The sequence below is a fragment of the Boleophthalmus pectinirostris genome, unplaced genomic scaffold (genome assembly GCF_026225935.1).
Source record: "Boleophthalmus pectinirostris isolate CB_2022bp ecotype Guang Dong unplaced genomic scaffold, ASM2622593v1 HiC_scaffold_9, whole genome shotgun sequence".
Lineage (NCBI taxonomy): Eukaryota > Metazoa > Chordata > Actinopteri > Gobiiformes > Gobiidae > Boleophthalmus > Boleophthalmus pectinirostris.
The window spans coordinates 11,304,467-11,315,036 of record NW_026571541.1 but is presented as its reverse complement, the minus strand read 5'-3'; positions in this window follow the sequence as shown (position 1 = coordinate 11,315,036).

The following is a 10,570-nucleotide window of genomic DNA, read 5'->3' as shown; positions in this document are numbered from 1 at the left end:
TATGAGCCAGTTTGTGAGTGATAAGGCCAACTGTGCGTGCTGGCAACAGATTCTGAGCAGATTGCAAATGACAAAATGGACAAATGGGAAACTAAGAAACTACGAAATTTTGCTTAGAAGAAAAAGACAAAGAGGAGATACATTTTTTGCTCACTTTTTGCTGTGTATGATACTTTTTATAATGCTGGCTAATGTGTTTTCAAAAGTCAGAATTTGATCTTTCCATGTTTTGCATGTGGTAATCTTAATTCCGATATTAAACTAGAAATGCATATAAAATAGACCTATCCATTTTACATACTTGTTCCCATGGAGATAAACAAGTTAAATGCTATACTATGGAACATGCTAGGCAATATAGCAGCAAATCTTTCAAAATTACAATTATTCAATTACAGACTATTGATTATAAAAGAAAATACTCATAGCTAAGAAATTAAATAACATACATCTTTGCCTCTCCACAGATCTGGCCATACAATAACATGGCCTGGTGGTGTCATTTCCTTGTCTCCATGGAGATAGATAAGTTTAATCTCATGTGAAGAAACATTTGAGGGAAAAACATAACATCTCTAACAGAACAATTACATAGTGTAGCTCAAGTCTAGTGTAGAGTCCTGCACCAGTTTTGGTACCCGCGGGTACCCAACGGGTGTCATCCAGGACGTCCATTGCCCTGGAAACAAGTGTCATTTCCCGGTCTTTTCCTGGAACAATGGCAGACCAGGTTGAGAGTGTTACTTTAGTGCATTTATTACATAAAACCATCAGTGGAGGTGATGCTGGCAGCTGTGCTCCTGGTTTAATCCTGGTTTAGACCTAGTCCAGTCCTGGTGTAGTCCTGGTGTAGTCCTGGTGATAGGCCCTGCGGTTGTGGCATGTGTAGATATTTATGCTAATGACACTGGTTTGGTCCTGGTTAAAACCAGGATTATTCCTGATTTAGACCTGGTCCAGTCCTGGTGTAGTCCTGGTCCAGTCCTGGTGTAGTCCTGGTCCAGTCCTGGTGTAGTCCTGGCGATCAGCTCTGCAGTTGCGGCGTGTATATATTTATAATCCACTAATGATCCGGCGTAGGTTTAGTCCTGGTTTAGTCCTGGACTACTGGGCTGTCGGACTAATGGACTGACCCTAATTTATCACGGGCACGGGCAGGTAACACATGGAATGGTAATGGTCCAAGCAGGTGTGGATTTAATTTTGATATAATCATGTGTTAACGGGCGGGTGGGGCGCTGTACTGTGAGAGTGTGGATCTCCAAAAATGGACCCGTGCTGCACTCTGGTGTAGCTTTAAAAACAATAAAATAATACTAAATGAATTTGTGGAGCAGCTATTGATACGTAGCAGTGGCATCACGCTGGGGGTGGGCTACATGATCTTTATTGGCAAGTTACCATGGTGACACAATGCACACATGCCAAAATGTTTTAATATAGTCTGAAAACTCAAGAAAAAACATAAAATGGATTTAAACAATACATTTTCAGGAGATTGTGATCAATAAAAGTGTTCATGGTCCTGTTTAGGAGTTTTATTTTCAACCAAAAGGTGAGTTGCTGTCTAAAGTTACTTAGCATATGACTGTAATTTTACATGTGAGAGACTTGTTTCATCTCAACTGTGGTAGTTCCAACAAAGTCAGCTCTTTGTAGCCAGCTAGTGTTAAAACAAAACTAAGATTAAGTCTTGAGTAACCTGAGTAACAGAGCTTCTAACAGAGTAGTGCTTTTAGTTAGCTTCAGTTGATGACATCAGCTGCACAGTATCATCTGTCAGCATGTCCACAGTAAGTATGTTCAGATTAGACTCCTGTGTTGAGCTCCAAACAGCCGACAGAGCACTGACTGATGGATTTGGAACAAGATTTAACCTGAGACTGCTGAGCTACCATTTCTTTTTCATTAAATCTTGAGACGATTCCAAGCAATAAAGGTTTTCAGTCTTCATTATAGATTTATTTATTTGAAAATGGTCAGTAGTAGCTATTTTTCAACAATAAACACAAGTAAATGAAAATGTACTTCTTGCTACAGTGAACAGTGCCAGTGCCACTATAAATCAGAAGTCAATGGGCCTGTTTGAGGTTTCTATTATTATTATATTATTTTAGCTCAGCATTGCAGTATACAACGAACAAAATGTAAAAGAGTGGGACGAAAAAAAAGATAATGAGAAAAGGTGTGGGTATATGCACATCACTGGTGCAAAGTGCAAGGCTACTACAGTGGACATAGAAAGTGAGACAAAGCCAGCACGCTTACTCCCAAACTGTCTTAATGAATGACAACTTTTCGATCAGTGATTCTCCGGTTTCACTATGTAGAACCCATATGACCTCACAGCATTAGAATTCATTTGTGCAACAGTAGACGGGTACTTTTGTTTATTTAACTAACTGTTGCTATTTGGTCGTGACATATGTAATGCGCTGCTAACGGGGCTATTACGTTTTTCCCAAATCCTGTAGGAAGAAGGGCAATAACGTCTTTCCCCTTGATAAAATTCACCAAACATTCTCTCTTCTCTTCCAGCTTTAAATCCTCGATCTCGGGAATCGTTGCCAACACAGAATGTATGGCTCTTCACTGATTGGCTGGTGCCCGGACTCGCACTTCCGGGGTTCTTGCAAACTGTCTACTGTATTCCGATTCCTGACCTAGTCGCTGGAGAGAAACGAAATTGAGCGGAAGCAGTAGGTGGCACCAGCCTGGCCAATATTATGCCATTTTCTACATTAAGTAATCACTCAAAATTATTCAGAAATGGTCCAGTTTTGTGATTTCTGACTATATCAGTATTTCAGACGAGTACATCCTTTTGATAAGTTTACAATAGATTAGTAACTGGATATCATTGTTATGGTTAAAGCTGCATTGTGTAACTTTTCTGATGGAAGGCCCGTCACCTGCTTGTTTCTATGGATATGTCATTGCTCTGCCTGGAATATTCCACAGTATGACTTTCAACAGCCTTACATTTATTAAATTACAGGTGGTTTTATAAAACAAAAAGCCCTAGAAAAACAGGCATTCTGACTGTGAGCAGGGTCGCCTCTCCACAGATCTGACCTGTAACTTGGCCTGGTTTCCATGAAAATAGAAAGGTTTAATGCCATACTGTGAAACATTCCGAACAAAGCAACAACATCTCCATGGAGAAAAGTATTTGCTGGACCCTCCACCAGAAAATGTACACAATGCACCAAAAACATGTAGAATTTTGGCCCTGGAATTGCCAATCTTCTGAACTAAAGGTTAAAACTTAAAAACGACCACTATATGACATCACAAGGTGGAACAGAGCATTTTAAGCTTTGGAGATGTAGACAGACTAATAATAAAGGATTTCTAAAACATGTCAATGAAACAAAACACAACTCCAGGTATGTTTTTGATGAGGGAACATAATAGCTCACAAGAATCAATTTTGTGTAATACAGGATTAAGTGCATAGCAGTGGGCGGGGATAGGGGGGTGAGTGAAAACTACAAGGTCCAAGTCTCAAACAAAGGATATACTGTACATGAATATCTAAACACAACTATGAATGTTTATGTCGAGGGAACATTGTTATAACATGGTAAAAACTCATACAAGTCCATTTTACATAACACATCCCCTTTAATCCTTTGTGTATCAGTTTCCAGAAAGTCAGTTTATCCCTCTAATGAACACATCTTTCTTTCTTCAGTTGTTTGCCATTATCACAGATGCCTTCTCAGAGGAAAAAGAGTCAAACTGCATTTCTCTCTCTTCCGCCCACGCGTTCCCCCACTCCTCTGTAGACCTAACGCTGTTTCAGGGACTGGGCTGCCACAAACTCATATACACATATACAGTATACAGACCATGTGATACCCAGTGGCTGCACACAAGATGAGAAACCATGCAGAAACCCACCTCCCTTTTAGCTCACACTTCATTCACTCATGCGTAATAGCTCCTGCTTATCTCTTCATCAGTTTGGAAGGTAGACTGCAAAAACACAAATCTAGCCAAGTTAAAATGACTTGGGTTAAGAAAGTTTTGTCATGATTTGAGTATGTTTCACCTGTAAAATGATCTACCAATGGAATGAGACTTTTTGTACGTAAAATATGAAAATACACCTTACTATGCTTAAGATACGAAAAACAACTCTTTGCACTTGAAATAAGAAACAAAACTGAATGTTGCTTAGGTTATGTTTACACTGAAACAAATCACCATATCAGAAATGATTTGCGTACAGACACGTTGTTTCTGTGTCCGCAATCAAAGCCTTCCCTGTCCACACAGTAACGCGAAACCGCCTGAAACGCTAGTCACATTACTAGGCTGGCATCACATAGTCACAATGACACGATGGGCAGTAAAAACAAGGAAGTGGACCACTATGTCTGAAGTTCCAGCAGCCGATTTTGAGCCGAGGTAGATGGCAAGCGTGAAAACAGTCTTTTTGTGGAACAACAACAAGCTTCAGTTGTTACTAAACGTAACACTGGATTATAAAACAAGCAATTTTTATTTATTTATGTATTGAGATAGGGACAACGCACAATTTTTACATCAATCTTAACAGGAGAAATGCATTGTACCTGGTTGTAGTACCAGTGCTATTTTCCGCCTGTAGTACCCTGGGCAGGTTCTTTGATTGTAATCTACGGTTTGTTTAAACTGTTTTCCGCTATAGAGTCACACGATCGATGTCACAAACCCAGCCAATCAGGAAAGCAAAAGTGACAGTGACGTGGTCCAATAAGGATGACAACTGGAGCTCCTAGGTCAGCGTATCAGCGTTTTCAGGCATCCATACAGTGCCGAATCAAATCCGTACTCAGATGAATTCATGGGAGCTAGTGTCACCAGATCGTTCTGTCTCTGGAGCCGTTTTCCATCGGATTAGTGTGGATGAACACTGCATTCGCAATGAAAACGACTCGAAGACGTACTAGTACTAGCACTAGACATTTACATTGACATTCTGGTGTAATCCCCTCCTTGAACCGTCACCTTATCGTGGTGGAGGGGTTTGAGTGCCCGAATGATCCCGGGAGCTATGTTGTCGGGGGCTTCATGCCCCTGGTAGGGTCACCCAAGGCAAACAGGTCCGGGGGGACGGGTCAGACGAAGAACGGTTCAGAAGCCCCTATGATGAGTGTACCAGCAAGGCCAGTTACGTCGCCCGGATTGGCGTCACCGGGGCCTCACCCTGGAGCCAGGCCTGGGGTGGGTGCTCGCCAGCGAGCGCCTGGTGGCCGAGCCTCACCCCACGGGGCTCGGCCCGAAGGAGCGACGTGGGGCCGTCCTCACGTGGGCCCACCACCCGCGGGAGGATCCATATGGGGCCGGTGCAGAGAGATCTGGGCGGCAGTCGACGGCGGGGGCCTCGGCGACCAGATCTCCGGACATGGAGACTAGCTCTGGGGACATGGAATGTCACCTCGCTGGGGGGGAAGGAGCCTGAGCTTGTGCGGGAGGTTGAGCGTTACCGACTAGATATAGTCGGCCTCACCTCCACACACAGTTTGGGCTCTGGAACCCAACTCCTTGAGAGGGGCTGGACTCTCCATTTCTCTGGCGTTGACCGCGGGGGGCTGGTGTGGGCCTGCTCATTGCCCCACAGCTCAGTTGTTGTGTGTTGGAGTTCACCCCGGTGAACGAGAGGGTCGTGTCCCTGCGCCTTCGGGTCGGGGACAGGTCTCCCCTACGGGCCGAACAGCAGTGCAGAGTACCCGGCCTTCTTGGAGTCCTTGGGAGGGGTACTAGACAGTGCACCGACCGGGGACTCCGTTGTTCTCCTGGGGGACTTCAACGCCCACGTGGGCAACGACAGTGACACTTGGAGAGGGGTGATTGGGAGGAACGGCCTCCCTGATCTGAACCCGAGCGGTGTTTTGTTATTGGACTTCTGGGCTAGTCACAGTTTGTCCATAACAAACACCATGTTCGAGCACAAGGGTGTCCATAAGTGCACGTGGCACCAGGACACCCTAGGCCGGAGGTCGATGATCGACTTTGTCGTCGTGTCATCTGATCTCCGGCCGCGTGTCTTGGACACTCGGGTGAAGAGAGGGGCTGAGCTGTCAACTGATCACCACCTGGTCGTGAGTTGGGTTCGCTGGTGGAGGAGGAAGCCGGAAAGACCTGGCAGGCCCAAGCGTGTAGTGAGGGTCTGTTGGGAACGTCTGGCGGAGCCCTCTGTCAGAGGGACCTTCAACTCGCACCTCCGGGAGGACTTCTCCCAGATTCCGGGGGAGGCCGGAGATATGGAGTCCGAGTGGGCTTCATTCTCGGCCTCTATTGTCAATGCAGCTGCTCGGAGCTGTGGGCGTAAGGTCTGTGGTGCCTGTCGCGGCGGCAATCCCCGAACCCGGTGGTGGACACCGGAAGTAAGGGATGCTGTCAGGTTGAAGAAGGAGTCCTATCGGGCCTTGCTGGCTCGGGGGACTCCTGAGGCAGCTGACGGGTAAGCGTGCTGCAGCCCGTGTGGTCGCGGAGGAAAAAACTCGGAGCTGGGAGGAGGACTATCGGACGGCCTCAAAGAGATTCTGGCAAACCATTCGGCGCCTCAGGAGGGGAAAGCAGTTCTTCACCAACACTGTTTACAGTGCGGGGGGAGAGCTGCTGACCTCGACTGGGGACGTTGTCCGGCGGGGGAAGGAATACTTTGAGGATCTCCTCAATCCCACCGTCACGTCCTCCGAGGAGGAGGCCGAGGCTGGGGACTCGGAGGCGGACTCATCCATCACCCTGGCCGAAGTTACTGAGGTGGTTGGAAAGCTCCTTGGTGGCAAGGCTCCGGGGTTGGATGAGATCCGCCCTGAGTACCTGAAGTCTCTGGATGTTGTGGGGCTGTCTTGGCTGACACGCCTCTTCAACATCGCGTGGCGGTCGGGGACAGTACCTCTGGACTGGCAAACCGGGGTGGTGGTCCCTCTGAATAAGAAGGGGGACCGGAGGGTGTGTTCCAATTATAGGGGGATCACACTCCTCAGCCTTCCCGGTAAGGTCTATGCCAGGGTACTGGAGAGGAGAATTCGGCCGATAGTCGAACCTCGGATTCAGGAGGAGCAGTGTGGTTTTCGTCCTGGCCGTGGAACACTGGACCAGCTCTACACTCTCCATCGGGTGCTCGAGGGTTCATGGGAGTTTGCCCAACCAGTCCACATGTGCTTTGTGGATCTGGAGAAGGCATTCGACCGTGTCCCTCGTGGTGTCCTGTGGGGGGTGCTCTGGGAGTATGGGGTCCGGGGCCCTTTGCTAAGGGCTGTCCGGTCCCTGTATGACCGGAGCAGGAGCTGTGTTCGCATTGCCGGCAGTAAGTCAGACCTGTTCCCAGTGCATGTTGGACTCCGCCAGGGCTGCCCTTTGTAACCGGTTCTGTTCATTGTGTTTATGGACAGAATTTCTAGGCGCAGTCAGGGGCCGGAGGGGGTCCGGTTTGGGGACCACAGGATTTCATCTCTGCTGTTTGCGGACGATGTTGTTCTGTTGGCTTCATCGAGCCAGGACCTGCAGTGTGCACTGGGGCGGTTTGCAGCCGAGTGTGAAGCGGCTGGGATGAAGATCAGCTCTTCCAAGTCCGAGGCCATGGTTCTCGACCGGAAAAAGGTGGCTTGCCCTCTCCGGGTGGGTGGGGAGTCTTTGCCTCAAGTGGAGGAGTTCAAGTATCTCGGGGTCTTGTTCACGAGTGAGGGGAGGACGGAACGTGAGATTGACAGGCGGATCGGTGCAGCTTCGGCAGTGATGCGGTCGCTGTATCGGACCGTTGTGGTGAAGAGGGAGCTGAGTCGAAAGGCGAAGCTCTCAATTTACCGGTCAGTCTTCGTTCCTACTCTCACCTATGGTCATGAGCTCTGGGTAGTGACCGAAAGGACGAGATCGCGGATACAAGCGTTCGAAATGAGTTTCCTCTGCAGGGTGGCTGGGCGCTCCCTTAGAGATAGGGTGGCCTCTCGGCTGGCCTGGGAACGCCTCGGGGTCCCCCCGGAGGAGCTGGAGGACGTGTCTGGGGTGAAGGAAGTCTGGGAGTCCCTGCTTAGGCTGCTGCCCCCGCGACCCGGCCCCGGATAAGCGGACGAAAATGGATGGATGGATGGATTCTGGTGTAATAATAGATTTTCTTCGGGTGTTTTGTGGAGTGGGTAAGACTGTTTTTAGTGGCAGGATAACTATGGCCATTGACATGCACTAGCCTAGCTATGTCAGCGCCCTCTGCAAATACAAGGACTGGATGGATTTTTTTTTTAAAGTGTCTCCTTACGTCTCCAACATGCTGGCTGACTAGGAAATGAGGTCCTATGTCCAAAATTCTGAACTGTCCCTTTAAAGCCTCCCAGACAATTGGTCTTATTGGTGCACATGAACATTGAACAAATCAACCTACTTTCTCTCAAATTTTAGCTGCGAATCCACTGAAATGAATCAGTTCCAGGGCACAGTGGAGCATTTCCTGTAATACCACATGACATCACAAGGTGGAAGTGTTTTCTGTTTGACAGAAGAATTCAGCCTAAATAAGCAGGGTTAAACATGTGTGAATGAAGCAAACCACAGCTCTAGGTCTGTTTGTGATGAGGAAACAACACTCTAACATAGAAAAGAAAATAGTGTAATATCGACCCTTTAACTAAGTAACATTTCTAGTGGTCCACCATCTGCTTGTCTCCATGGATATGTTATTGCTTTGCTTGCAATTATTATGTTGGACCCACCATTATTTAGCAATGCTACAGAACTTTGACTTGACTGAGTTTTATCAGCATATTAGGAGTAATTGAGGACAAACTGCCACCGTGCAGAGGTTCAAACCAGTCAGTCTGAAATGAATTGTAATTTCAGCAGTTTTATTAAAAATAGCCCATTCATAAATGAGGTCTGATATATGATGAACCTGTTTTGTTTAGTGTTGTTTATTGAGGTTATGAAGCGGAGTGAAAGCAATAGCATCTGCTCTCTTCAACCAACTGCATTTTAACATAAACATAATGTGTTTGTTGTTTACAGTATCCTTGAGTGCCCAGAAAGGCCTCTAAGCCTCTAGGTAAAATGCATTATTATTATTATTAGTAGTAGTAGTAGTAGTAGTAGTAGTAGTATTGTAAGAAAGAAATTAAATAAGATATAAAAATGTATAGTAGATTTAGTATTTTTTTGTTCAGTAAAAACATTTACAGTGTTGTGTTGGAGTTAATGCACCATTAGTGCTTTGGTAAACAACAGAAGCTGTGTGGGATTTTTTTTTTTTTTTTTTTTTTTTTTTTTTTTTGAGAACAAAATATGAAAACACAAAAAAATCATGTAGGCTGCTATTTTTACCATAATAAAAAAACATCCATTCATTTCATTTTCAGGCAGAAATAAATAAGACAAATTTGCAAACAATCACACAAATTCCATTTTCATATATCAAATCAAAGAACACAGAAAAATCAACAAGAAGACTTAGTTATCTTAGATTTAGTTATAATCTCTGACACCTGCTGATCATCATGTTATAATATGGACATTTTAATTCACAATATTGATCTAAAACAACTTAAAAAAAAAAAAAAAAAAGATACAACTCCGCTGACCTCTACGTTAGAAAACGACAGTGCCCAATGGAAGCTAACGTCACCATAAACTTCATCACAACAAAGAGCCGTGCAGCTGTCAGCGCCTCTGATGGATAGCTACAGATCATGCTATAGTGAGCAACTGATTTATTTTTTTTTTTTCGTTTGTACCAAAGTGACTACCCAGTACTGCTGAATTCTCCCTCCATCACAGATGAAGAAAATCAAATTGGAGAACGATGTAAGTACAGAGCAAGGGGCGTATGCCTGTGGCAGCCTTCAACACAGGAGTTGATCAGCAAAATGGCGTCTTGAAAATAAGCAATTGAACAGATTGCTCCAAATACATTTTTGAGAGGATAAATAAGAAGGGAAAACTTTAAAAAGTCTATTTCATATAATACAATCCATGGTTTGTATAGGATATACATCTCTTAAGTGTAATTATCTGAAAGTCAACTACTCCATGATAGACTAGATCCATTTATTAAAAAGTGCACAATGTAACTTTTCTGACACTTGCTAATCTCCATGGAGATGTCACTGCTTTGCCTGATCATTCCACAGTATAGTCTCAAACTTAAACTTATTGGTGATGTTACGTGCTTGGCTACACTGAAGCAGATACATGTAACGCCACCCAATGGGACATTCCAGCCAGTGATAAGTTGCACTAATAAATCTATTAATTGGCTAAAATAAATTTGATCATCAACAATAATTCATTATCCATGCACGTCCACTCCAAAACTCATGTAGTTCAAACGTACTTAGTAAAATACAAATAGCAAATTCCTGTTCTTATTCATGGTTTAAAATGTGCACTGTGAGCTGCATCTTGATTTAAAAAATAAATCTTAAACCTATCGCAATTTCTCTGAGTTATTTTAAGCTCCTACTTGACTTCTAAATAGACCAAATCATTGCCATAGCACTGAACTGCGGCACCAGACTTTACCTTTACAACTTGCCAAAAACCTCTTCTACTCCATCTGGACAGTTCTCACAGACCAGCACATTCTGAC